The sequence below is a fragment of the Podarcis liolepis genome (assembly GCF_965112155.1).
Source record: "Podarcis liolepis genome assembly, chromosome: 2".
Lineage (NCBI taxonomy): Eukaryota > Metazoa > Chordata > Lepidosauria > Squamata > Lacertidae > Podarcis > Podarcis liolepis.
In genome coordinates this window covers 17,815,394-17,839,079 of record NC_139555.1, presented here as the reverse complement: position 1 = coordinate 17,839,079, position 23,686 = coordinate 17,815,394, and positions in this window count along the sequence as shown.

Here is a 23,686-nt window from a genome sequence, read left to right as displayed (position 1 = left end):
GCCCTTCTACATGCAACGCATGTGCAAGAAAAAACAAGCCTGCCCACATGTCCAGAATAGGTATGCGCAGAACATCCCTGGGGAATTTTGCAAGCGGCTTCAAAACTCATTTCTCTTTTCTTGGAAGTTACAAAGAAGAGTTGTCAATGAGGGATTTCACTTTGGATGACCTCCTACACCCCACCCTTGAAGACATTTTTTTTTTTTTTTTTTGCTCCACCTCAGGGGGGAGGTTTTGGACAGACAGGAACCTTATTTGTTTCTGCAAAGCTTTGTCTTAAACTGTTTGGGGATGTTAAAACAAATAAAAATTGTGAAGAGCCCTCAGATGATCTCTCCAAATAGAGTGAATGGGCGGTATAATGGCTTTAAAAGAAGACTGGGTAAATTTGTGGAGGAGAAGCCTATTGGTAGATACAAGCCATGATAGCTTTAAAAGCAGAGACATCACCTTGCCAACAAAGGTCTGTATAGTTAAAGGTATGGTTTTCCCAGTAGTGATGTATGGAAGTGAGAGCGGGACCATAAAGAAGGTTGATCGCCAAAGAATTGATACTTTTGAATTATGGTGCTGGAGGAGACTCTTGAGAGTCCCATGGACTGCAAGAAGATCAAACCTCTCCATTCTTAAGGAAATCAGCCCTGAGTGCTCACTGGAAGGACAGATCCTGAAGCTGAGACTCCAATACTTTGGCTACCTCATGACAAGGGAAGACTCCCTGGAAAAGACCCTGATGGAGGGCACAAGGAGAAGGGGACGACAGAGGACGAGATGATTGGATAGTGTTCTTGAAGCTACCAGCATGAGTTTGACTAAACTGTGGGAGGCAGTGGAAGACAGAAGTGCCTGGCGTGCTTTGTCCCATGGGGTCACGAAGAGTCGGACACGACTAAACAACTAAAAACAACAACAACAAAGAAGGGGCAGTGGTAGTCCAAGGCATTTTGGTGCCAGAGAGAGGCAAGGGGCATGATTTATCTCCACTCCCCTTCCCACCAACAGAAACCCGGTGGACTTGGACCTGAATTCTATTGTATCTCTAGAATTTGGGACAGCATCTTCTGTTGCACTTGAGGCCAGCAGGCCAGCATAGGAGGTACACAGTGAATTTAATCATGACACACACAGCTCTCTCTGTGCCAACTCCTATGGGCCCAGGTCTCTTTGCCCCACCAATAAAATATTTGAAGGGGCTGTACCCCCTTCCCAAAATTGTTGGGCATTTCTGCCTTTCTTTCTTTTCCATGTTTGGACTTGGTTTCGCAACAGGCCCTGTAAACGAATTTGTAAAAGGGTTGCTGGGTGGCAAAAGAGCTGGGATTGACCAAGAAACCCATACATCGTTGTGGCGATCACACAGGGTCCCCGGATGTTTGATCCCTGTGCCACCACTGTGCCCGCTTTCCCACTGCCACCAACCCGTTACTCTCAGGTACACACTGAGTCCAGACAGTAGTTAACATTAAACCAAATAAACAAGTTTATTTTATAAGCATTAACAAGTTTATGGTTTCAGATAATTTTTCTTGTCAGTTTCTTAACCTTAGTTTCTTTACCGGCTAATACCTTCTAACTGATTATCCCAACTGTTTAACCGACTCCTCTTAACACATTCTCTCACTCTTTCACATCAAACTAGCCCAACCCACAGATTTATCCTCCCTCTCTCTTCTCTAACTCCAGACTGACTTCTTAACAACTCTAACTCCTCCCCTTGAGTTCCTATAGGTTGGTCATTTTACAATTTGTTAACCCTTTCCTTATGAACCCAGTATGATGTCACACACCTAGGAGAGCAAACGCCACAATCGTTTCTTATGGCCCTTGTGATTATAGCAGAGAGAGAGAGAATACACATTGCTTGCTGGGCGGGTTCACAGAGCTCTTCTAGGACGAGAGAGGAAGCGACTCCCAGTTGCTTATCATTTTTTTAAATTAACCTAGGATTCCTCCCAGTTAAATCCCTTCTCTCCCCCCCCCCCCGTCTCACAATTTCAACCCCATAAGACACACTGGAGGAGCAGGGAGAATTGCCCAGTCTTGCCATTTAATTTCAAGTTGCTTTTCTGCCGTCCCCTTTTCCTCCTGCCCTATCCTCCCTCCCATATCACTGTCCTTTTCTGGGCCCCCCAATATTTTCTTCAAGTTGCTGTCTGATGTGACTGCCTAATGGCTCCAAGGAGGGGAGATATGCCACTGGCTTTAATGGGATGTGGGTTGTGCCATTTTCCTGTCCGTAGCTCCGCAGTTTTTAATATTGTTTGGGTTCTCTGCACTCGGTTTTTCACTAGCAACTCCCCAACTTGAGATCAAGCCCATTGTGTCAAGATAAGCACATGTAGGATTACAGCCTTAAAGCACCTACAGAATAAGACAACCAGGAGCTTAGCGAAACATTAGAAAATTGGTTGGAAACAGGAGCTTCATTTTAAGCCGTTGCCAAGGTCATAAGAAGACAGCAGTTATTTCATCTCCCCTAGAGAGTACCTTACACTGATGCTCACAAACCATGGTGATTAAGTGTGATGTAAAAGAGATTAGATTAAATAGATGGTACAAAATAAAATGACAGGCACGTATCTCACCAGGAGAGACCCAGATTAAGAATGGCTGCCCTGGCTATTGATGCTTAAAGAGGGCGATTTTAATAAATAGGATAATCACGTAAAATAGAATCTGCAGCTAAATTTTAAAGTGTATGGAAAGGATATGGCAGTAAATTTTAAAAGACCACTTAAAATTCCAGGGTTGTAATCCAAGTCACTTTACAGCAGCAAAACTTTTACCAGAATCAGAGGGATTTACATCTGAGTAAACATGCTTAGGCTCATGCAGTTAGGTTATAAGCCTAAGTATATTTACTATGGTGTAAGTCTCTTTGAACACACTGTGCATGACTTCCGAACAAAGATGTTTCGAGAAAGATGCATTTGACGCTAAGGAAAGAAATGGAATCACTGAAATAAAATATGCATTTAAATATGAAAATAAAAAGTATGTTGTGATATTTTTTTTTTTAAAAAAATTGTATTTAAAATACGAATCTTCGTGCCAGTCTTTTAAGTTTTTTAATCCACAGGTTAATGTGGAAACAGAAGAGAATGGATTTATAAATGAACATTCTGAAAAAGGACATGGAATGGAAATAGACAGTTCTGTCCAATATTTTTCAGCCCACCTTTTCTTCAAATAATACGTCCAACAAAGACTGGACAAGAAGTGCAGGCTAGTCAGCCTGAACCACAAATGCCCTGGGCTATGGTAGAGAGAGAAAATTTAATAGCCAGACATGGCACGAAAAACACACCCACACCAGCCCTTGCATTTAGGGTTGATATTTGGATACTGTTTTTCAATTTGTAAACACACAAATATTTTATTAAAATAATGAATAAGGAAGGCTTCATTTGGCCTGTCATTTCTCCACTTCTTTGTTTTGAACAAAGTTTTATTGAAGTTTAAATTAATATTTTTTTTTTAAGAAAAAAGAAAACGAGCATAACTAAGAACACCGCTTGTCACTTATTTTTGAAATATTTTCAGCAAACCTCCTAACTTCACTCTCAAACTTGGGCTTAGTGAACACATAAATGTCTCCTTCCCTTATATTTATTAAGTGTGATGCAGAATTTAATTCAACTGAAGCTCAAGTACCTGAACTTAATGAAGCCATGTGTTGACATACTGCGGATGATTTGTAGCAAATAAATCCTTGGAAGGAAAATAAAGATTTCCTCCACTTTCCTTGCCTAAACCATATGGCTTTTATGGAGATACACGTAGTCTAAAAGTTATTACTTGTCCATTTACAGCTAGTCGATCCACAGTGTCATTGGTCCTCTGCCTTAAGAAGCATCCACATCTGCCAGAGTTCACAAAATGGTGGCCAGCCCAAAATTTGTGCTTTCCAACAGAGGCAGAACTAGATGCTCCGGCACCTGGTTAGGGCGATCCGCCCATGGGGGCAGTGCCACACATGGTGAACATCCCCGGGGGTGCCACAGCGAGCAGCAAGCACCCCCGGGGTTGCTGTGGCAAGGGTCCCTGGGGAGTGCCGCGGTGAATGTCCCAAGGGGGTGCCACCCACGGTGATGTCACCCCCCTCAGAATGACACCCAGGGCAGACCGCACCGCTACACACCCCTTCCTATGCCACTGCTTTCCAGAACTCTGCCGCTCCCTCAAGCTTGGAGCTGAAGAAAGGGTCAGGGGATTGTCTCTGATCTTGCAGTGCATTTTGGAGACCTAACAGAAGGTCCAGAAGTAGATCATCTTGCCCATCTCCTGGGATGGAGAATGCCTTCTCCCAGAAAACTCAAACTACAATATGCACTGGATGACTGTCCCCTCATCGCTCCTTATTCCGACCCACCTGGAGATGAAAGGAGATCAAGAAGAGCTGCTCTTCTGTTCTAAGGACAGTTCCTTGAATGTGGTGCGGAATGACTTCGCTGATGTCCTGTTCAATGGCTCTTCTACTGCTAGCAGTAGGTTAGTGTACCGCAAGTCTCATGCCCTCCCATGAAGCAAGAGGCAGCTGCACCACACTGAGCATAGGAATTATGGAACAGATGACAAAGGATGGGTTGGGAGGAAGTACAAGTTTGAGCAAATTCAGAAGAGGGATGAGACTAAGGAAAGAATCGCAACAATCCCCTGACAGTGAGGGAGTTTCAACTGGCCCCATCCATGATGACTTTTAGGTGAGCAGTAAAAGCACTGTTAATGGCATAAAGAGGTGTGGGATATAGCTATTAATGATAAATTAACATGTGCCATTAAGGTACGACAGGGAATATGCAGGAGAAATGATTCTGAGGAGAAATGGAGGGTAGAATTTGTACTGCTAAAACGGAAAGGGGTCAAACCACCACAATTTTGGGAGGTTGGATAGTTACAAGGGAATGGTCTCGGTGGTGGGGTGCACGTTTTTATTCTTATTTATTTATGATTATTAGTTTGTAAAAAAAAATCGAATTGTTGGATAAATTGAATAAAAAGAGAAAAAAATAAACATAAAAAAGAAAAGAAAAGCACTGTGATCCAGTTAAAAATTAACTTTGAAGCTTTTATTTCTGCTATTCTTGGTTTCTAATTTTTTTTAATTAATTCTGGCAGTCATGGAGAGTCTTACTCCTCATCTGTGGGTGCTGCTATTTTATGATATGGTGGGTGCAGAAATGATAATGCTAGTATTAATAATAATATAATGTCACAGTGTAGACCTCTTTTTGATCATGCCCTGTGTCATCGGAAGATGTTTCTGTGCTATTCACATTCTTGCATCTCTGGGCCTCCATAGATCCTGTTGTTGCCCCTTCATTGCGGTTCAGAAAGTGAAGACACTCCGTCAAATCTCTGTTGCACCTCAGGCAGCATATGCACCAGGGGTTGTTTTATTAATTTTCCTCCTCAGGAATTACCTGCAGGCAGCTGCCGAGCCAGAGAGTTCAGTCATCCTCATTCTACAAGCTCCACCAATTACATACTCAAACCTTAGAACTACTTTCCGTCCCCATAGGCACCGAGGCAAAAGTTAACAGCAACACAACTTAAACTTGCGGAGGCACATAAAAGCCAGGCTCGTAAAGAAAGGGGGGGGGGCTGTCAAAGTCAAGATGTATGGAAACGGGCAAAGGCCACAAATCAATCTAGACTGCACTATCTAAAAAAAGGAGAGAGAGAAATTTGGAGCAATATGAAAAAGACGACACATCGTTAATCTTGCATGTGCCTTGTGAGCGAGTTGTGTAGGTTTCTGAATCCCATTAGTGGGATGATGGAGTTGGGGGGGGGGGGTGTTCACTTCATCCCAATCACATTCATCTAGGGGTTTTAGACTGGAGTGGGAGGAGAAAATCTCCTGCTCTGTCTTTTAAAAGATACAATTCTTTAAGATCGGAAAGTTTCCAAGAACTAAGAATTGCATTAGAAATGTCAGGATTGTTGCTCCCACTGTTGAGTCAGTCACAGAATTATTATTATTATTTGGGGGGGGAGGGATGGGAAAATTCATATTTGACATACGGAAGGAATATGCCAAGCAAAATCAGGGCGCATACTCTGACGTCTCACTTTAAGAGACTTTCAAACTTCTCTGCAATGGCAATACATTAAAAATTAACCTGTTTCTGAAACTCCTCTTGCCCTGCTAGCATTTATTAGCATGTCGAGAACTAATGAGAATTGATCCTGCCATTCTGATGCCTACTCCATTTTCACTCCATTGATTGCTCCTTGCATTTCGTTGAGGTTTACATGGTCAAGAGTCTACTCTGCAGGCAGTAGCATCTCATAAAATGTACAGGAGGCAAAGGAACATACTCTTCTTAACTCGAATGTGTTAGATTTCTCCACAGAGCAACTAGTTGGGCATCAGAAGAGGTCCAGACATATTCCTGGAACTCTTGGGTTTATTTTATTTTTAAAAAAGTTTTTATTTATACTTTTCAAGTTTATACATTCCATTACTTTTACAACCAATTTAACATTTCAATTTCAATTTCAAGTTAAATTTCAATTTAACTTGGAAAATCAATACAACCCAGGGGGTTAAGAAAGCCCAACAGAGACTCCATCTCTTCAGAGTATTGCGAAAGAACCACGTCAATCAACATTTGATGATCTCCTTCTACCGGTCCACAACAGAAAGTGTCCTTTCATACTGCATCACTGTGTGGTACGCTGGTTTGATATCAACTGATAGGAAGTGCCTACAGAGGGTGGTGAATACAGCACAAGATATTATGGGCTGTCCAGTGAATCCACTGGATGACATTGAGGAAGAATGTTGCCTAAGGAGAGTGAGGAGAATTCTCAGGGATGATTCACACCCCTGGCACTTCCTTGATCTCCTGCCCTCGGGCAGAAGATATAGAAACATGATTAGTCACACCAATAGGGTAAAGAACAGCTTCTATCCGTGGGCTGTTAGGCTGCTGAATGAAAAGATAACAACAGGGCAACTGACTTTCAGGTTTGGTGTGTGTGTGTCAGTAAACGAGGGGAATTAAGACTAAGAGAGCTGAATGGGGGGTGCTTGTGTAATCTCACTGTATACAAGTTGTACAAGTGACAATAAAGTATTTCATTTCATTACATTTCAAAGTTTGACTTCCTCCTCTCTCTTTCTGTGGTTCCTTAAATTTATTTTTTAATATCTTCTGCATATCCTAATAATAATAATAATAATAATAATAATAATAATAATAATAATTTATTTATACCCCACCCATCTGGCTGGGTTTCCCCAGTCACTCTGGATGGCTTCTAACAAAAGATTAAAAATACATTAAAACATCAGTCATTAAAAACTTCCCTAAACATGGCTGCCTTCAGATGTCTTCTAAACGTCAGACAGCTGTTTATTTCTTTGACATCTGATGGGAGGGCTTTCCACATTTAATTATCTACTGTAAATATATTCCCCTATGAAACTGCAGGTTATTACAATAACCCTGCCAAATTTCTGTTTGCAATTTATCTCTAAATATTCAATAAACGATTTCCATTATTTTATACAAAGTTTCTTACCTTGGTTTCTTATTTTTCCGGTAAGTTTCACCATTTCTCCATATTTCATTGCTTTTTGTATCCATTCTTCCTTTGCTGGGACTTCTGCTTCTTTCCACTTTTGGGCAAGTAACATTGTTTCTGCTGTAGTAGCATACATAAATACATTTCTATACAATTATTTAGTTCTGTTCCTATCATTTCCGAAAGAGTAGCTTCTGGGTTTGTTTTTTTACAAAAGTTATTTTGAACATCCTTTTCAATTCATTGTATATCATTTCCCAGTAAGCTTTCACTTTACTACAAGACCACCACATATGATAAAAAGAACCACCTTTTCCTTTACATTTCCAACACTTGTTTGATTTAGATTTATACATTTTTGTCAGTTTACTTGGTGTTACATACCAACGATATATCATTTTCATATACCTCAGGTTAAGTACTTAATTTGTTCCTGAGGTCTGTACTTAACCTGAAACTGTTCTTAACCTGAAGCACCTCTTTAGCTAATGGGGCCTCCTGCTGCTGCTGTGCCGCCAGAGCACAATTTCTGTTCTCATCCTGAAGCAAACTTCTTAACCTGAAGCACTATTTCTGGGTTAGCAGAGTCTGTAACCTGAAGCGTATGTCACCTGAAGCGTTTGTAACCCGAGGTACCACTGTAATTTTCTCTTAAACCATAACATGCTGTAAATTTTGTATCCGTATTCCACAAGTAAATTTTATATCCACATTCCACAAGTAAAATCCTCAATGGAGCTCAATGTTAAAGGATGATGATGTTATAGTCCAACAATATTTTCCCCACACCCTTGCCATAAAGCACCCACCCATTTTTCACAAGTCGAACCATTTCCCCTATGCCCACGTGAATATCTTTATGTTGGCAAGATTACAACTGAGGTGCTCTCTCTTTAAATTAGTTTTTACTCTAAAAGTATCAAAGAGGTGGAGAGAGAGCTTTGTGCATCCATCAAAAGTAAGTCCCAGAAAAGTAAAAAAATATGTAAATTGCATATAAAAACAGAGGGAGGGCAGGGAAACCGCAAGAAATGCCCCATCAGATTAGAGAGAAGACTGCATGTTCAATAATGTTATTGAAAACCGTCCAGAGAATTTTGTTGTTGAGCAGCATGAAAAGATTGTGAGTGAATGAATGAATGAATGAAGACTGATATCAACTTGGACTTTATCCTTCCAAATTAGCCTCAATTGATTTTTTTATTAAAGACAAACAATATTTTATCTTCCAAATTTATGGTATATTGAGACGTTTAAGAGAAGATAGTCATGTCCCAGTTCCTAAGACAGGGCTGGAAAACCTCAGGTCCAAGGGAAAAAAATACGGTCCTCCAAACCGCTCTGACCCTTAGGACTCTCCTCAGGCCATATAATTTCTCTCTAGGCCACAAACTTCATGGCTTCCCCAGCTGCTTTTGCTTGGCTGGGAAAATGTCTTTGAAATGTGGCGATGCTTCTTGCCTGAATGGAGATGTGTGTGTGTGTGTGTGTGCAGGTGTAAAGCTAAAAACCTCTGATATTTGCATGGCTGGGATGTAGTTTACAGTAGTACCTCTGGTTACGTACTTAATTCGGTCCGTAGGTCCATTCTTAACCTTAAACTGTTCTTAACCTGAAGCACCACTTTAGCTAATGGGGCCTCCCGCTGCTGCTGCAATTTCTATTCACATCCTGAAGCAAAGTTCTTAACCCGAGCTACTATTTCTGGGTTAGCGAAGGCTGTAACCTGAAGTGTATGTAACCTGAAGCATATGTAACCCGAGGTACCACTGTACTTTACAGAGTTAGTCACCCACATTTGCCTTTTTCCCAACCCATCATTGGAATGTGGACCCTAGAAAGTTTGCTATGAGGCAATGTGCCCCCCCCCCCGCATCTTCCTAAAATGATCTCTTTAAAAAAAAAAAGTAAGAAAGCTCTAAGTTCCTTTTAAAAGCTCACCTTTTTCCCTCAGTGGAAAGTATGTGCTTGAGAATTTGCTCATATTCATCCTTTGTAACTTATGCTCATCCCCCTTTTCTCTACTTTTCTATCCCATTTTATTCCGCTCTGTTGAAGTGGGTATTAAATTTATTTATTTATTTATTTTTAGATTGTAAGCTCCTCAGAGCAGAGATTTATAATCTTTCCACGGCAACTCCAAAGCACCACACACACAAACATTTTCAAGCAAAAGCAATTTCTGGATAGCTTAAGGAGCAGAAAAGTAGAATTTGGTAGTTGAAGCCAACAGGAAAGCTCTTAAGGTCTGGGACAAGAATGCTATCAAACACAGGGGGAGAAAGCCGTATTCATGTATTCCTCCAATTCAGTTCACAGCTACATTGAAGCAGGGTTCTCTAATCAACGATAATTCAACCACATAAGTGTAGGGGATTTTTTTTACACTATGGGTCTGGAGGTAAAATGAATTGTCTCAGGCAAGCTGTTAGAAAGGATGAGAGTACAGTGGTACCTCGGGTTACATACGCCTCAGGTTACATACGCTTCAGGTTACAGACTCCGCTAACCCAGAAATATTACCTCGGTTTAAGAACTTTGCTTCAGGATGAGAACAGAAATCGTGCTCCGGCGGCAGCAGGAGGCCCCATTAGCTAAAGTGGTGCTTCAGGTTAAGAACAGTTTCAGGTTAAGAACGGACCTCCGGAACAAATTAAGTACTTAACCCGAGGTACCACTGTATGTGGGTTCTTCACATGCACAGAGGTAGCCAGAAGGGATGAACTACGAAAAGAATAAGAACTAGAGGGAAGGGGGGAAACAGAAATTGCAGCTTCGGTCATCAAAACTAAGGCCATGTCCACACTTCCACTCATCCCATGTCTAGAAAACATGGGCCCAAGTGTTTTTCTGCCTGACCCATGCTTTTAGGCATAGGTCCAAGTGGTTTTCCCTTTGCACCACCCCTTGTCCAGGGAAAACCTGCTCTTTAGTGCTCAATTGGAGCAAACATCAATCTGAAGAAAACCTGAATTGCCCTTTGCTCCAACTGAGCACTAAAGAGTGGTTTTCCCTGGTAGAAAGTCGCAGGACAATAGGAATGAATGAATGAATGAATCTTTATTTGTGTCAGCCATTGGCCATAGCAACAAAAGAAAAATGTGATATACAAAGAGAAAGTCAATTATATAAAACACACTTTAGGGTCCTGAATCAGCAGTCAAATAGTGGACCTTACTCTCATTAGTAGATTAATAGGTACTGCTCCAGCAGGAAGGTAAACGATGTTTTCGTTTGCTGCTCTGGTGTCGGTGTTCCATCGCACCAGAAGCAGCTTAGTCATGCTGGCCACATGACCCAGAAAAACTGTTTGTGGAGTGGACAAACGCTGGCTCCCTCGGCCTGTAAAGCGAGATGTGCACTGCAACCCCAGAGTTGTTTGTGACTGGACTTAACTGTCAGGGGTCCCTTTACCTTTACCTTTTTGTGTTGAATATATACTATATGGTAAATTATGGACCTAATAGGTATCTAAAACCATTTGCACATGTTGCCATGCCAACAGTCCATGCAGAATGTAGGCACCCTATATATAGAAATGAGCAAACCAGTGATATTTTAGGGAGCAGGCTAGCAGGCCATTATTACATCATAGGAGCCTACGCAACACAAAACACTGTTGCTGTATGTAGGTTTTATTTTATTTGTTTTTTAATCTTATATTTTGGAAATATATTTTTTTGGGGCCCCCAAGAGAGTGGGGGCCTAAGCTATAGCTTGTTTAGCTTATATGTAAATCCAACACTGAGCAGGCTGCATAGATCAACCTCCCCAGAATATTTTCACAGAAGGTAATTCTTTCTACCACAAGTGGTCCTTCCTTTGGGCAAGTGGCTTTGGGTTAAAGAAGGGCAGGAGACCAATAATTTTTTCTTACGTGCAGCTGAGCATCACCCTGACTGAGACATTTCCTGATAAGCATTTTGCAATTTTTCCTGACACATGCCACACATGATGAATGGGGTAGACAGGGATGCTTTCATCAATCTTTGATGGTACATGATAGACACTGTTCTGTTGCAACTGTCGAAGAAAAATATATTAATGATAAGCATGTCTTGACAGAAGACAGTGACATGTCTGAAGGATGTGACTGTATTGTATTTCTAATACTCACTAGTAGCGGAATAAAGCCAAGTATCAATGTTTAATAAATGTTTTAGCAACGTGTGATAAATTATGAATGGGTGAGTATAGACGCCACATCAAATATGCATAATGTTTTCTGGTGATTGCTAATCTTATGCTGTTACTGTTTGAGAAACTGTTAATAGCAAAGAGACAAGAGATATAAGTTTCTGGGCATGTTCAGGAAGCTGCTTCTAATTAAAGAAGGACAGTTTACAAATAAAGTAAATGCAATTATATTGGTTGCTGATGTATTACAATTGCTTAATAGGTCATTCATTACAAGCTGCCTGCTGATAGGGATAACCACATACTATAAACACTGCATTTTAACTGAACGGAAAAGAGATGCTCTTGCTTTTATGCTCTGCTCAAGTGTTTTCTTAATCCAAATCGCTCACTTTAAAGGATCAAATTGTTATTTTTACTTCCCCTAAGTGTTTTAATTAACCAACCTTCACAATTTCCCAAAGTGTCGAGTATGGACTGGTTCAGAGCCAGCACCAGGTTTGAAGAGTCTCTTGGAGTCCCGTCTCCCCACACCCTGAAAATAAAAAAATAAAAAATGCCCCTGCCCCTAGTGGAGTTATCTGGAGCAGGGCCATCCAATCACCAGTGGCACAGAGAGCATCACCACATATTTGGAGTGAGGGAGCTGCCATGTTCATCTCCCCAGTGTTCCAGCATAACATCATCTCAGAACATAGCTGTCAAGTGTCCCTTATTTGAAGGGACAGTCCCTTATTCCAGCGCCATGTCCCGCTGCTGTCCCTTATTGATGGATGTCCCTTAAATGTCCCTTAAATGATGTCCCTTAAATTTCAAAGGAAGCAGCTCCTCTCCCTCCCTCCCTGCCGGCCAGGGAGGAGGGAGGCTCCAACTGTGTTGCTTGGCTGAGTTGCTCACCCAATAAGAAGTCTAAGAATGACTGGGGGGTGGAGCTTGCATGCCTTGTGTGTGGCTAGTTAATGCAAGCTGAGGATTTTTTTGAATGCTGGACGCCATTTTGTTGCACATGCTGCTGCAAACTTTGCAGTGCAAAGCCAGGCCTGGGAACCATCTTAAGTTGAGGCTGCATAGGCCTTGTGGTGCATGTGATTCAGATTCTATTCAGTTGAACCTCTGGTTACAAAGTTGGTTGGACATTGTTCTCGAAGCTACCCAGCATAAGTTTGACCAGACTGCAGGAGGACAGGAAGACTGGAGTGCCTGGAACAGGTGAGGCTGCAGGTCCCTTATTTTGGCTGCTGGTCCCTTATTTTCAAGGCTGCTGGTCCCTTATTTTCAAATCTGTAAGTTGACAGCTATGTCTCAGAATGACACCCTCTCAGAGACATTAGAGAGGGTTCTAGGAGATGGCGCCTTTGCTTTTGGTAACCACTTGGAGTAACCCTCAGAAATCTCTCTCTCTCTCTCTCTCTCTCTCTCTCTCTCACACACACACACACACACACACACACACACACACGAGGGGAGGGCGCGCAATCCAATGCAGTGCTATAGTGATTGACACCTATATCAATATTCACATTGCAAAATGAGATAAATGCAAATTTCGGGGGGGGGGGGAATCTGATGGAGACTAAAAATGCTTGCGGAATTCAGGCTCACAGAATTCCTATTTGAAGTTACCTCATCTATCCTCTCAGTCTAATATGTGGATCAGCACTTTGCTATCCTCCAGATCTTGCACTTCTCCAAATGCTGAGTTACGGTTCTCTTAACAGTTTAAACCTATCAATGCTGCATCTCCTGGTGTTATTGCTGTACACTTTCAGTAGAGTGGAAGGAGCAATTGGTGATAGCAGTTTGGTGATTGAGGATGTATTTATGATGTATTTATTTGTGTGGGTGGAGTGTCTGAGATGAGCAGAATTGGCTTTTAAAAATAAACTTCAAATGTCTTGTTAAAAATGTTGGTTGGCTTGGACACTCCACAGATAACCTGCTGTGTTGCTCATGCTATGAGATCTTCCTAAGGGCTTTCAGGAAACCTGGGAAACTGTAGCCCTATTGATATGCTGCTTTCATGTAGGGCAATTGCTTACTTACCTCCCCCCCCCCACCTGGCCACAGTGATCCATGCGACGGTCACCTCCAGGCTTGACTACTGTAATTCGCTCTACGAGGGGCTGCCCTTAAAGCTGTCCCAGAAACTCCAGCGGGTGCAGAATGCAGCAGTGAGGCTCCTCACGGGGTCTCTGCCATGGGAGCATATTCACCCAGTGCTTTTCCAGCTGCACTGGCTCCCAGTGGAGTGCAGGGTCAGATTTAAAGTGCTGGTTTTGACCTTTAAAGCCCTTCATGGCCTAGGACCCTCGTACCTATGAGACCCCCTCTCCCGGTATGCCCCACGGAGAGCCTCAAGGTCCATAAATAGCAACACCCTAGTGGTCCCGGGCCCTAAGGAAGTTAGATTAGCTTCAACCAGAGCCAGGGCCTTTTCAACACTGGCTCCGGCCTGGTGGAACGCTCTGCCTCATGAGACCAGGGCCCTGCAGGATCTAATTTCTTTCCGCAGGGCCTGTAAGACAGAGTTGTTCCACCTGGCTTTTGGCTTGGAGCCAATTTGATTCCCTCCCCCTCTTCCTTTTTTCTTCTTTCGTTTTCCTTTCTCCTCCTGTGATGAGGCTGCATTTTAATATTTAAAGTTTCTATGTTTTAATGTTGTATTTTAATCTTGTTTTTAAGTTGCATTCATTCAACTTGTTTTTATTATTGCTTGTTAGCAGCCCTGAGCCCGGCCTTGGCTGGGGAGGGCGGGGTATAAATAAAAATTATTTTTATTATTATTATTATTTGACTGGGGAGTGGCATCTGGTTTAGCATCTGCTTCCTGGAACAACTATGCACTGCTCACAGTTGTTTGTAGGGAAGGTTCAGCCCACAAGCTCCTGCACACATGTAGGGGCTCTGCTCAGTCAGGGCACTTAGTTGTGTGAAGGTCCCAATCACACCTAGTCCCTACAGTCAAGATGGAGCTCGTGGGTTGAAGTTTCCTTACAGGCAACAGCACAGAAGCCAAGGTTGCTCTAACCTAGGAAGTGGACAGAGTCAGGGACACAGTGAAAAACACAGCCTTGCTTCCCAGTCAACACACTGATTATCATCATCCAAAGCAACTACTCTATTCTGAACTTAAAAATGGAAAGCGTAATGCTGGTGGTCAACAAAAGAGGTTTAAAGACTCTCTCAAGGCAAATCTTTAAAAATGTAGTATAAACACCGACAACAGGGAAAAACTTGCCTGTGAACGCTCCAACTGGAGAACAGCCTTTACCAAAGGTGTCATGGGCTTTGAAGACACTCAAACTCAGGACGAAAGGGACAAACGTGCTAAGAGCTAACCCTCACCATGATCAACTCCCTCCTGCCTGGAAACCTATGTCCCCACTGTGGAGGGACGTGTGGATCCAGAATTGGCCTCCACAGTCACTTACGGACTCACTGTTAAAACAGTGTCTATGGAAGACAATCCTACTCAGCTATGAGTGATCGCCAAAGAAGAAGAAGACCCTCACACAAACAATGTGTGAGCAGGGTTTGCTGAAAGCAGCAAAATGATTATTTTAATGAAGGATGCACACTCACACAATTTCCCCCCTGCCACGTCATCACATCTCTAAAGATTAAGGAATGTGAACATTTCACAGAAGTTCTTCCCTACCGCCTCCTGTAAAAGATGCAGAAAAAGACTGTTGCCTTTGCAGTGAGGAAAAATGTTTCATGAACTAGAGGTGTGGGCTTTAGCACAGCAATATTTTTCAGTGGAACTATGGGATGGAATTAGGAACAAAACATGCAGACGTTAACATGGAGTAGGGACAGATTCATGCAACCCTATTTATAGTAATGTACTATATGTTGGATAACCCTAGAGAAAAATACCTAGCCCTTTTGACTCTGAGAGTGACCATAGGATGTGTTTCACTATTGTAGTATTGTTAATGTTTTTGATCCCTTTGTTGAAAAGCACCTTGGGGTCATCACTGATGAAGAGGAACATGAATCAAATTAAAAAAATTAATAAATACATAAATATTTCAAAGGAACAATCAGTTACAGCCAAAAAGAAGGCAGCATTTGATACAGCGAGATCAATATATCATATGATCATAGGAAGCTGTCTTATTCAGTGGCGTAGAGTGGGGGGTGCCAGGGGTGCCGGCCGCACCGGGCGCAACATCTGGGGGGGGCGAGTCCAGAGGGAAGGGACAAGTTCCTTCCTCCGCCGGGCTCCCCGTCGCCACTGCCAGCCCTGCGCCCTAGCGCGCGCGCGCCCCGCTGACGCTGCGGCTGCGCTCCACTCACTGCTCGCAGGAGGAGCAGCCGCTGCAGCAGCGCCGCCGCCGCCACCGACGCCTGGCCAGGCCGGGCATCCCCACGCCGCCGCCATCCCCTCGGCCCAGCCACAGGCGGCGGCTGCTTCTGCCGACTGGGAGAGAGGAGAGCTCCGAGGGGCCTCGCCGCGCCCTGCGCTCCCCAAAACCCTCTGAGAGGAAGCCGGCGGGCGGGCGAGGGTCTCCTGGCAGAAGGGGGCGCCGCTGGCTCCGGCTCTCAGCGCAAGTCTCAGCCACGGGGGGGGGGGGGGCAAGGACGGAGCACGGCTGGAAGCCCCTGGACCCGGCTGGGAGGAGGAGAGGCACTCGCCAAGCCCGGATCTGGAGCTCCACCTACAGCCCAAGGAGAGGAGGGGGCGGGGAGGCGCCCGAGGGGAGGGGGCTTCAGCTGCCTCGGCCCGCAGGGGCGCCGCAAATAATAAATTTAATAAATTCCTGCTGAGCCTTTGGGGGGGGGTCCTTGGCTCCTTCGCTCGCCCCCAGCCCCAGTGGCGTAGCGTGGGGGGTGCAGGGGGGCCGGGCACAACATCGGGGGGGGCGCTCGCACTCGAGTGCTAAAATCCACGGGTTAGGGGGTGCAAATTACTTGCCTTGCCCCAGGTGCTGACAACCCACGCTACGCCACTGGTCTTATTTTGCATCAGATTCTTGGTCTACATTGACTCGTGGCAGTTCTTCAGGAGACTTTTCCCATCCTCAATGGAGATGTTGGGGATTGAATTTCAGTCCCTCTGAATGCAAGGCAGTTGCTCTACACCTGAGCTATGACCCTCTCTGTTCAGTCTAAGAAAATCTGTCACCTAAAAGAAATGTCTCTTAGATTTGTACCCAATACTTACACAGTAAGTACCCCCCACAGTTCAAGCACTGCTGGATCAGCAGCCTAATGATGTCTTGTTTTTCCATTTTATATATATTTCCCCCCACTGTCTTGGGCACTTTCACTTTCAAAGAACCACAGGGTGCTTTTGAAAACACAAGTGAGTTTCTACAAGTCACATTTTATCAAGAGGTAAAAGAAGAAAACTTAGGGTAGGTGTGAATAAGTTACAGAAGTACACTTAAGAGGTATTCTGATGGTGTGGGTCAAGCTTGTTCGCTATCAATTCATGTTCCACTGCCACAGCACACACGAAGCTAGCTGTAAAGTAACATAACATGATATGTAATAAAACTGTAATTTTAACCGTCATATCTAAAAGCACAATTCCTGATGGCATCATATCATATCTTCTATATGTATTGGTATCGTAAGGTCCAAGGATTGTCAAGTCCAAAGACTACAATGCACAGTTCCTGTTGGCAATCCCATTTCATGCTGATATCTTCCTTCTGCACCGTCCTACGTCTTAAAAGTGTAACAAGCGAAACTACCTTCTATTTCTGAAAGTGTGACAAATGGAACTAATTAGTAATGAAAGGCAGCTAATGGTAGAATAGTTCTCAGGATATACCCTTGTTACGCTTCTTCAACGACAAGGTTTCCAGGAAATTCCTCAGTGGGGGTTTTTTCAGCCGAAAGTAGAAAGTAGTCCTCAGGAGAATGGGCCAGGCAAAAGCAACTGTCCAGCAAAGAATCATAGACACCGAGAGACAATGGGACTGCTCAAGGTTCCCCGACTATAAAATTGGTGAAATTGAGAGAGAGATAGCTGCACCAGCAGCATATCTCATCTTTCTCGTATCTAAAAATGCAAGAAGGGCCTTTATACTCATCAGAAGCTTTGCTCTGCCCTCGCCGGTCCTGGAAGGAGCCTTTAAAAAGGTCCCATATGCTCAGAGACTTTGCGCCTGTTCACTGGGGGGTATAGGGAGCCCAGAGCACTTGTTCTTTAGATGTCCCTTTTATGAAGAGGCATGTACTAAGACCATTGATCCCCTACTGGTGAGGCTCGCTGACCTCCCAGAAAAGCAAAACTTTGACCTTTTTCTGTTAGGCAAAGATCAGAAGATGACCCGGATGGTGGCCAGATTCTGTGTACAGATCTGTAGGTGCAGACCATATCCCAACTCAAACTAGTTCGTTAAGAAAATCACAAACTTGGTTTTATGGGTGACTCTGGGTCAGCTCCCTGCAGTAGTTTATTGTTGTACATTGATGTAATTGTATTTTTTTTCTGTGACTGTACCCCCAAGTGTGTTTTATAAGCTGGTCTCCAACTGTAATAAATTGTCTAAACTAAATCTAGTCCTCAGGAACACAGAAATTGCCAGTCAAAGACGCTCAATGTCAATAACCATTAAAACCATGCTTCTATAGAAGCAACCCCTACAACGGGGCCGGTGAAGGCAATTAGAATTGAACATTGCCAACAGGAACTGTGCATTGTAATCTTTGGATTTGACAATCCTTGGACATTACGATACCAACACGTATAGAAGATATGATATGTTGCCATCAGGAACTTTGCTTTTTGAGATGACGATTAAAATTACAGTTTTATTGCATATTGTTTTATGTTACTTTACAGCTAGTTACATGTGTGTTGTGGTGTTCAAAAGATGGTTCATGTAAGGAGGCAATAGTGGTGTTTGTTGTTTGTCCGCTGCCACAGCAGGCACCTGATCTGGCATATTTAAATGAGCCTCTCTATTGCCTATGCATCCAAAGAAGGAGCCAGCCATCAAATCCTATTTCTGAGATGTCAACACTTAAAATGGAAGGCGGCGCCCACATGAGGTTTTACTCTAGGTGTGGGTGTGTAAGTTAAGTTGCGGATGATACCCAGCTCTACCTCTCTTTTAAATCAGAACCAGTGAAGGCGGTGAAGGTCCTGTGTGAGTGTCTGAAGGCGGATGGAGGATGGATGGCGGCTAACAGATTGAGGTTGAATCCTGACAAGACAGAAGTACTGTTTTGGGGGGACAGGAGGTGGGCAGGTGTGGAGGATTCCCTGGTCCTGAATGGGGTAACTGTGCCCCTGAAGGACCAGGTGCGCAGCCTGGGAGTCATTTTGGACTCACAGCTGTCCATGGAGGCACAGGTCAAATCTGTATCCAGGGCAGCTGTCTACCAGCTCCATCTGGTACGTAGGCTGAGACCCTATCTGCCTGCGGACTGTCTCGCCAGAGTGGTGCATGCTCTGGTTATCTCCCGCTTGGACTATTGCAATGCGCTCTACGTGGGGCTACCTTTGAAGGTGACCCGGAAACTACACTAATCCAGAATGTGGCAGCCAGACTGGTGACTGGGAGCGGCCGCCGAGACCATATAACACCAGTCTTGAAAGACCTACATTGGCTCCCAGTATGTTTCCAAGCACAATTCAAAGTGTTGGTGCTGACCTTTAAAGCCCTAAACGGCCTCGGTCCAGTATATCTGAAGGAGCCTCTCCACCCCCATCGTTCTGCCCGGACACTGAGGTCCAGCTCCGAGGGCCTTCTGGCGGTTCCCTCACTGCGAGAGGCCAAGTTACAGGGAACCAGGCAGAGGGCCTTCTCGGTAGTGGCGCCCGCCCTGTGGAACGCCCTCCCATCAGATGTCAAAGCGATAAACAACTACCTGACATTCAGAAGACATCTGAAGGCAGCCCTGTTCAGGGAAGTTTTTAATATGTGACATTTTAGTGTATTTTTCATCTTTGTTGGAAGCCGCCCAGAGTGGCTGGGGAAACCCAGCCAGATGGGCGGGGTACAAATAATAAATTATTATTATTATTATTATTATTATTATTATTATTATTATTATTATTATTGTTGTTGTTGTTATTGGAATAGAAGATTACTTTCTTCCCCCTTCCTAAAGGCAGGACCAAAAGAGAATAGTAGAATCATAGAGTTGAAAGGGACCCTGAAGATGCCCTAGTTTATGTAATTCTACCCAAAATTGATCCAAAGCAGAGCCCCAATGTATAGTTAGCAGAGTAAAAAACTTAAACATGTTGCAGTATTCCCAAGAAATAGACCAGAGGCAATTGTATTTCATCCAGCAGAGCTTTACTGCTACTGAAAACCAATGAGCATAATGGTCACAAAGCCAATACATTTAGTATTGCCACTGTCCCTAAGAAATCCAATTGCAGCAGAATTAAACTTGCAATAACTTACAATAAGACTAAACCTTAACACTATGTACAGAACACCACACCTTTCACACAGAAAAGCTTCCAGAACCCTCTTGAATTAAGTAGAATAGGAAAGATCTCTACTTTCTGTACTAAGAAATGCAAACTGACAACCTGAATATGCAGCTGTCTCATATGGGGATTGAACCTGCAACCTTGGTGTTATCAGCACCATGCTATAACCAAGTGAAGAAAGTAGTCTCCAACCCAGTGGTTTATACATTTCCTATATACCAAGGGGACCCTTCCTATGTTGACTTTTCTACTGCTCCTTGTACATCTGCTGTGGAACTATTGAGTGTGCCAGTGTGGTGTAGTGGTTAAGAACGGTAGTCACGTAATCTGGGGAACCGGGTTCGCATCTCCGCTCCTCCACATGCAGCTGCTGGGTGACCTTGGGTCAGTCACACTTCTTTGAAGTCTCTCAGCCCCACTCACCTCACAGAGTGTTTGTTGTGGGGGAGGAAGGGAAAGGAGAATGTTAGCTGCTTTGAGACTCCTTAAAGGGAGTGAAAGGCGGGATATCAAATCCAAACTCTTCTTCTTCTTCTTCTGATTAGGATTCTGGGATTTTTTCAGGAATGCACTCTTAGATTATTGAGGCATATAGTTTGGCTTCCCTATTGCTCTGTGTGGGGCAGGGGAGGGAACCTCAGAATCTGGGGCCAAATGTGGCTATAAGGCCCTTGGAACTCTCCCCACCAGCCAATAGTTGAATGGCTGAATTCTGCACTAGCCTCAAACGTTTTGCAAGGGCAGTTCATCTGCACAGAGCACAACAGGCATCCAGCTTGGAGCTTATGAAGGTAAGAAAACAAAGAAGAAGAAAACAGGCCAGCATAGGAAGTAACTCAGTAAAGAGGAAGCAACAATCAAAAAGCAATTGTAGTCAGTCTTAAGCCAACTCAGAGGGGGGGGGGGAAGGTTCTGCACTGCTGAAAGAAGTTATTGGGCAACAAGTTTATATTAAAAACCAGGCAGTCTGATGGCACTAAAGAAGAACAAAATTAGTATGACATAAATTTTCATCTGGTGAAGTGGACCGCAATCCACAAAACCTTGCGCAGCAGACAAATGTGGAAGTTTATCTAAGTTGTGGATTGAGTCCCTTTCTCCTTGGGAGAAAGGCTGAAAAGATACGACCAGTAAAATACCACACAGAAAGATAGTCTGGGCTCCTTCCCAATCGAAACTGCTGAGGCAGAGCTTTTGACATCTTTCATTTCTGCAGCAGTAGAATAATTTCAAATTTTGAAGTTATCTGCTAACTTCTGGGAAGCAAAATTAATTACACTGTCCCAGTGTAAAGCACAAAAACATTCAGACAGCACACAGTGCCCAACCTTTCCTACACTCCACATTTCCTGGATCGTCTATCCCTAGCTGTTAAAATCCAAACGCAATTCGTGGAAGAAGCTTTGTTTGCTCTCGATGCAATTCCTCAAGAACTTCCTGTGGGGCAAATGGGGTCCTCCACAGTGCAATCCTATGTATGTGTATTGGAATTCAAGAGGAACTTAATCCAAAATGTGTGCCCCTAAGTCTTAGTAGCAGCTAAATTTCCACCCTGTCCAGCTTTCTGCTAGAAATTAGCTGTGCCTAAGTCTCGGTGTACAAACACACTTTGGATTGAATTCTTGTTGGGTTAGGTAGGACCAAATAGCCATTAGCAACTCGCATGATAACATATGGAATGTAAACTAGAGTGTGCCACAAGAAGAGAGAAGCAGCAAGGACCCTTCAAATGCTGTTGGATTACAACTCCCATAATACTTGACAATGGCCATGTGATGGCCATGGACTCAAGGAACTTAGAGTCCAACAGCATCTGGTGGGAACCAGGTTTCCCACCCCTGATCTAGAGTAATCAGTGTCCAAATATCTCATAACCTACTTACTCTCAGCATCCAGAAGCATCATAGGCAGACACTAGAGAGACCTGTCAGGAGTAAGCATGGACTAATGGTACCAAATAGTATGGGAAACAGCCTTATTAGAAAAGCGAACCAATAAACCGAAATGGACATGGGGACAAATAGAAGAAAACACCTTCACCCCGGTATGGTTCCCCTTTATCACATACACAGCTCAACAAGAGAACAAGAATCCACCAATGACATACAAATCAATGTGGCTAACCTGATCCAAAAACACATACATACCCTACTCACACACAAAGACAAATTTCACTACAGCCAACCAAAAACAACCAACCACACCCTAGGTCACCCCCAACCTCTCTCACCACCAAAGAAATACAAGAAGCGAATAGTAAAGGGAACCCACATAAACAACGCTGACACAAAACCCCACACATACACCAAGTAGAGGAATAGAAGCATTGCCACCCAACCTGACCCCACTCACCATTCCCCCCCCTTTCTTCCTAACCTAACACTGTATGTAATACTAATGTCCCAAAGCAAATGAAACTGAGCTGTAGAAAGTATAATTTGAACAAAGAGGCAATGCATATATAGCCAGAGATTGTGTTCAGCGATTGGTCTGTTTTTCAACTTGCTGTGTCAGTGGCTGTTTCTGATTGGGCATAACAGTGTTAGTTTTTCAACCCTTTCTGTGCTGATTTTTTTTTAACTTTGGCAGGCGATGATGTCGGTACAGCGTGTTAGTTCCAGCGAAGACATTATTCATCATTTATTTCTGTTTTCTCTCCCCCCCCCAAAAAAGCTCAGCAACTCTGGGCACTTTGCAATAAATAAGTGGGTTTTGGTTTGCAGTTTGGGCACTCGGTCTCTAAAAGGTTCGCCACCACTGCTATATAACCTCTAGAAGACATCTAAAGGCATTCCTGTATAGGGAAGCTTTTTAATGGTTAATGTTTTGTTATGTTTTTATATATATTGGAAGCCACCCAGAGTGGCTGGGGCAACCCAGATGGGTGGGGTACAAATAAATTATTAGTTGCATTACTTGGGATTGGGCATCCTTTAAAGGAAACTCACAGAAGGGTCTTCCTCCCAAATGAGTGATAAACCAACTATCACCTCAATCATCATTTTCTTTGTTATTCAGATTGTGCTGAATAGCTTCCATGTTGGAGATAAGTTCCCAGTCCCACCCAGAATGATATATTGGGGGTATTCTCCCTTTTAGGGGGAACGTGCACCAAGGTGGTTCCATTTCCTAAGTAATCAATCAGTCAATCAATCAATCAACACGTGTTTCCTTCTTCCATATTTCATAGGACAAACATCAAGAGGAGATGGATTTTATGCTGTGCACAATAGAGTTCTTGACCCCCACAAATCCCTGCCTTCACCAATATTGGTCAATACTAATATAAAGGTGCCACTGCCTTAAGGATTTGTTTATATCTGCTGCTGACCTGTCTGATATCCTATTACCCTTTTACACTCAAAACAATCCCTCTAACTCAATTATTTAGGAGATCCAGAGAGGCTCTGGTTATAAACATGCTCACAGAAAATCTCACAATGCAAAAGAGTTCTACAAGCACACTTGACGTTTGGAGCCACCTAAAATTGTACTCCACCATACAATTGCTTATGAAATGGAGGTTTCTGAAGTTCTGTCCTTGTGTATCTCCTGGAGTGAAGGGGCAAGCAACCAAGTTAGGTTTTGTTGTTGTTGTTGTT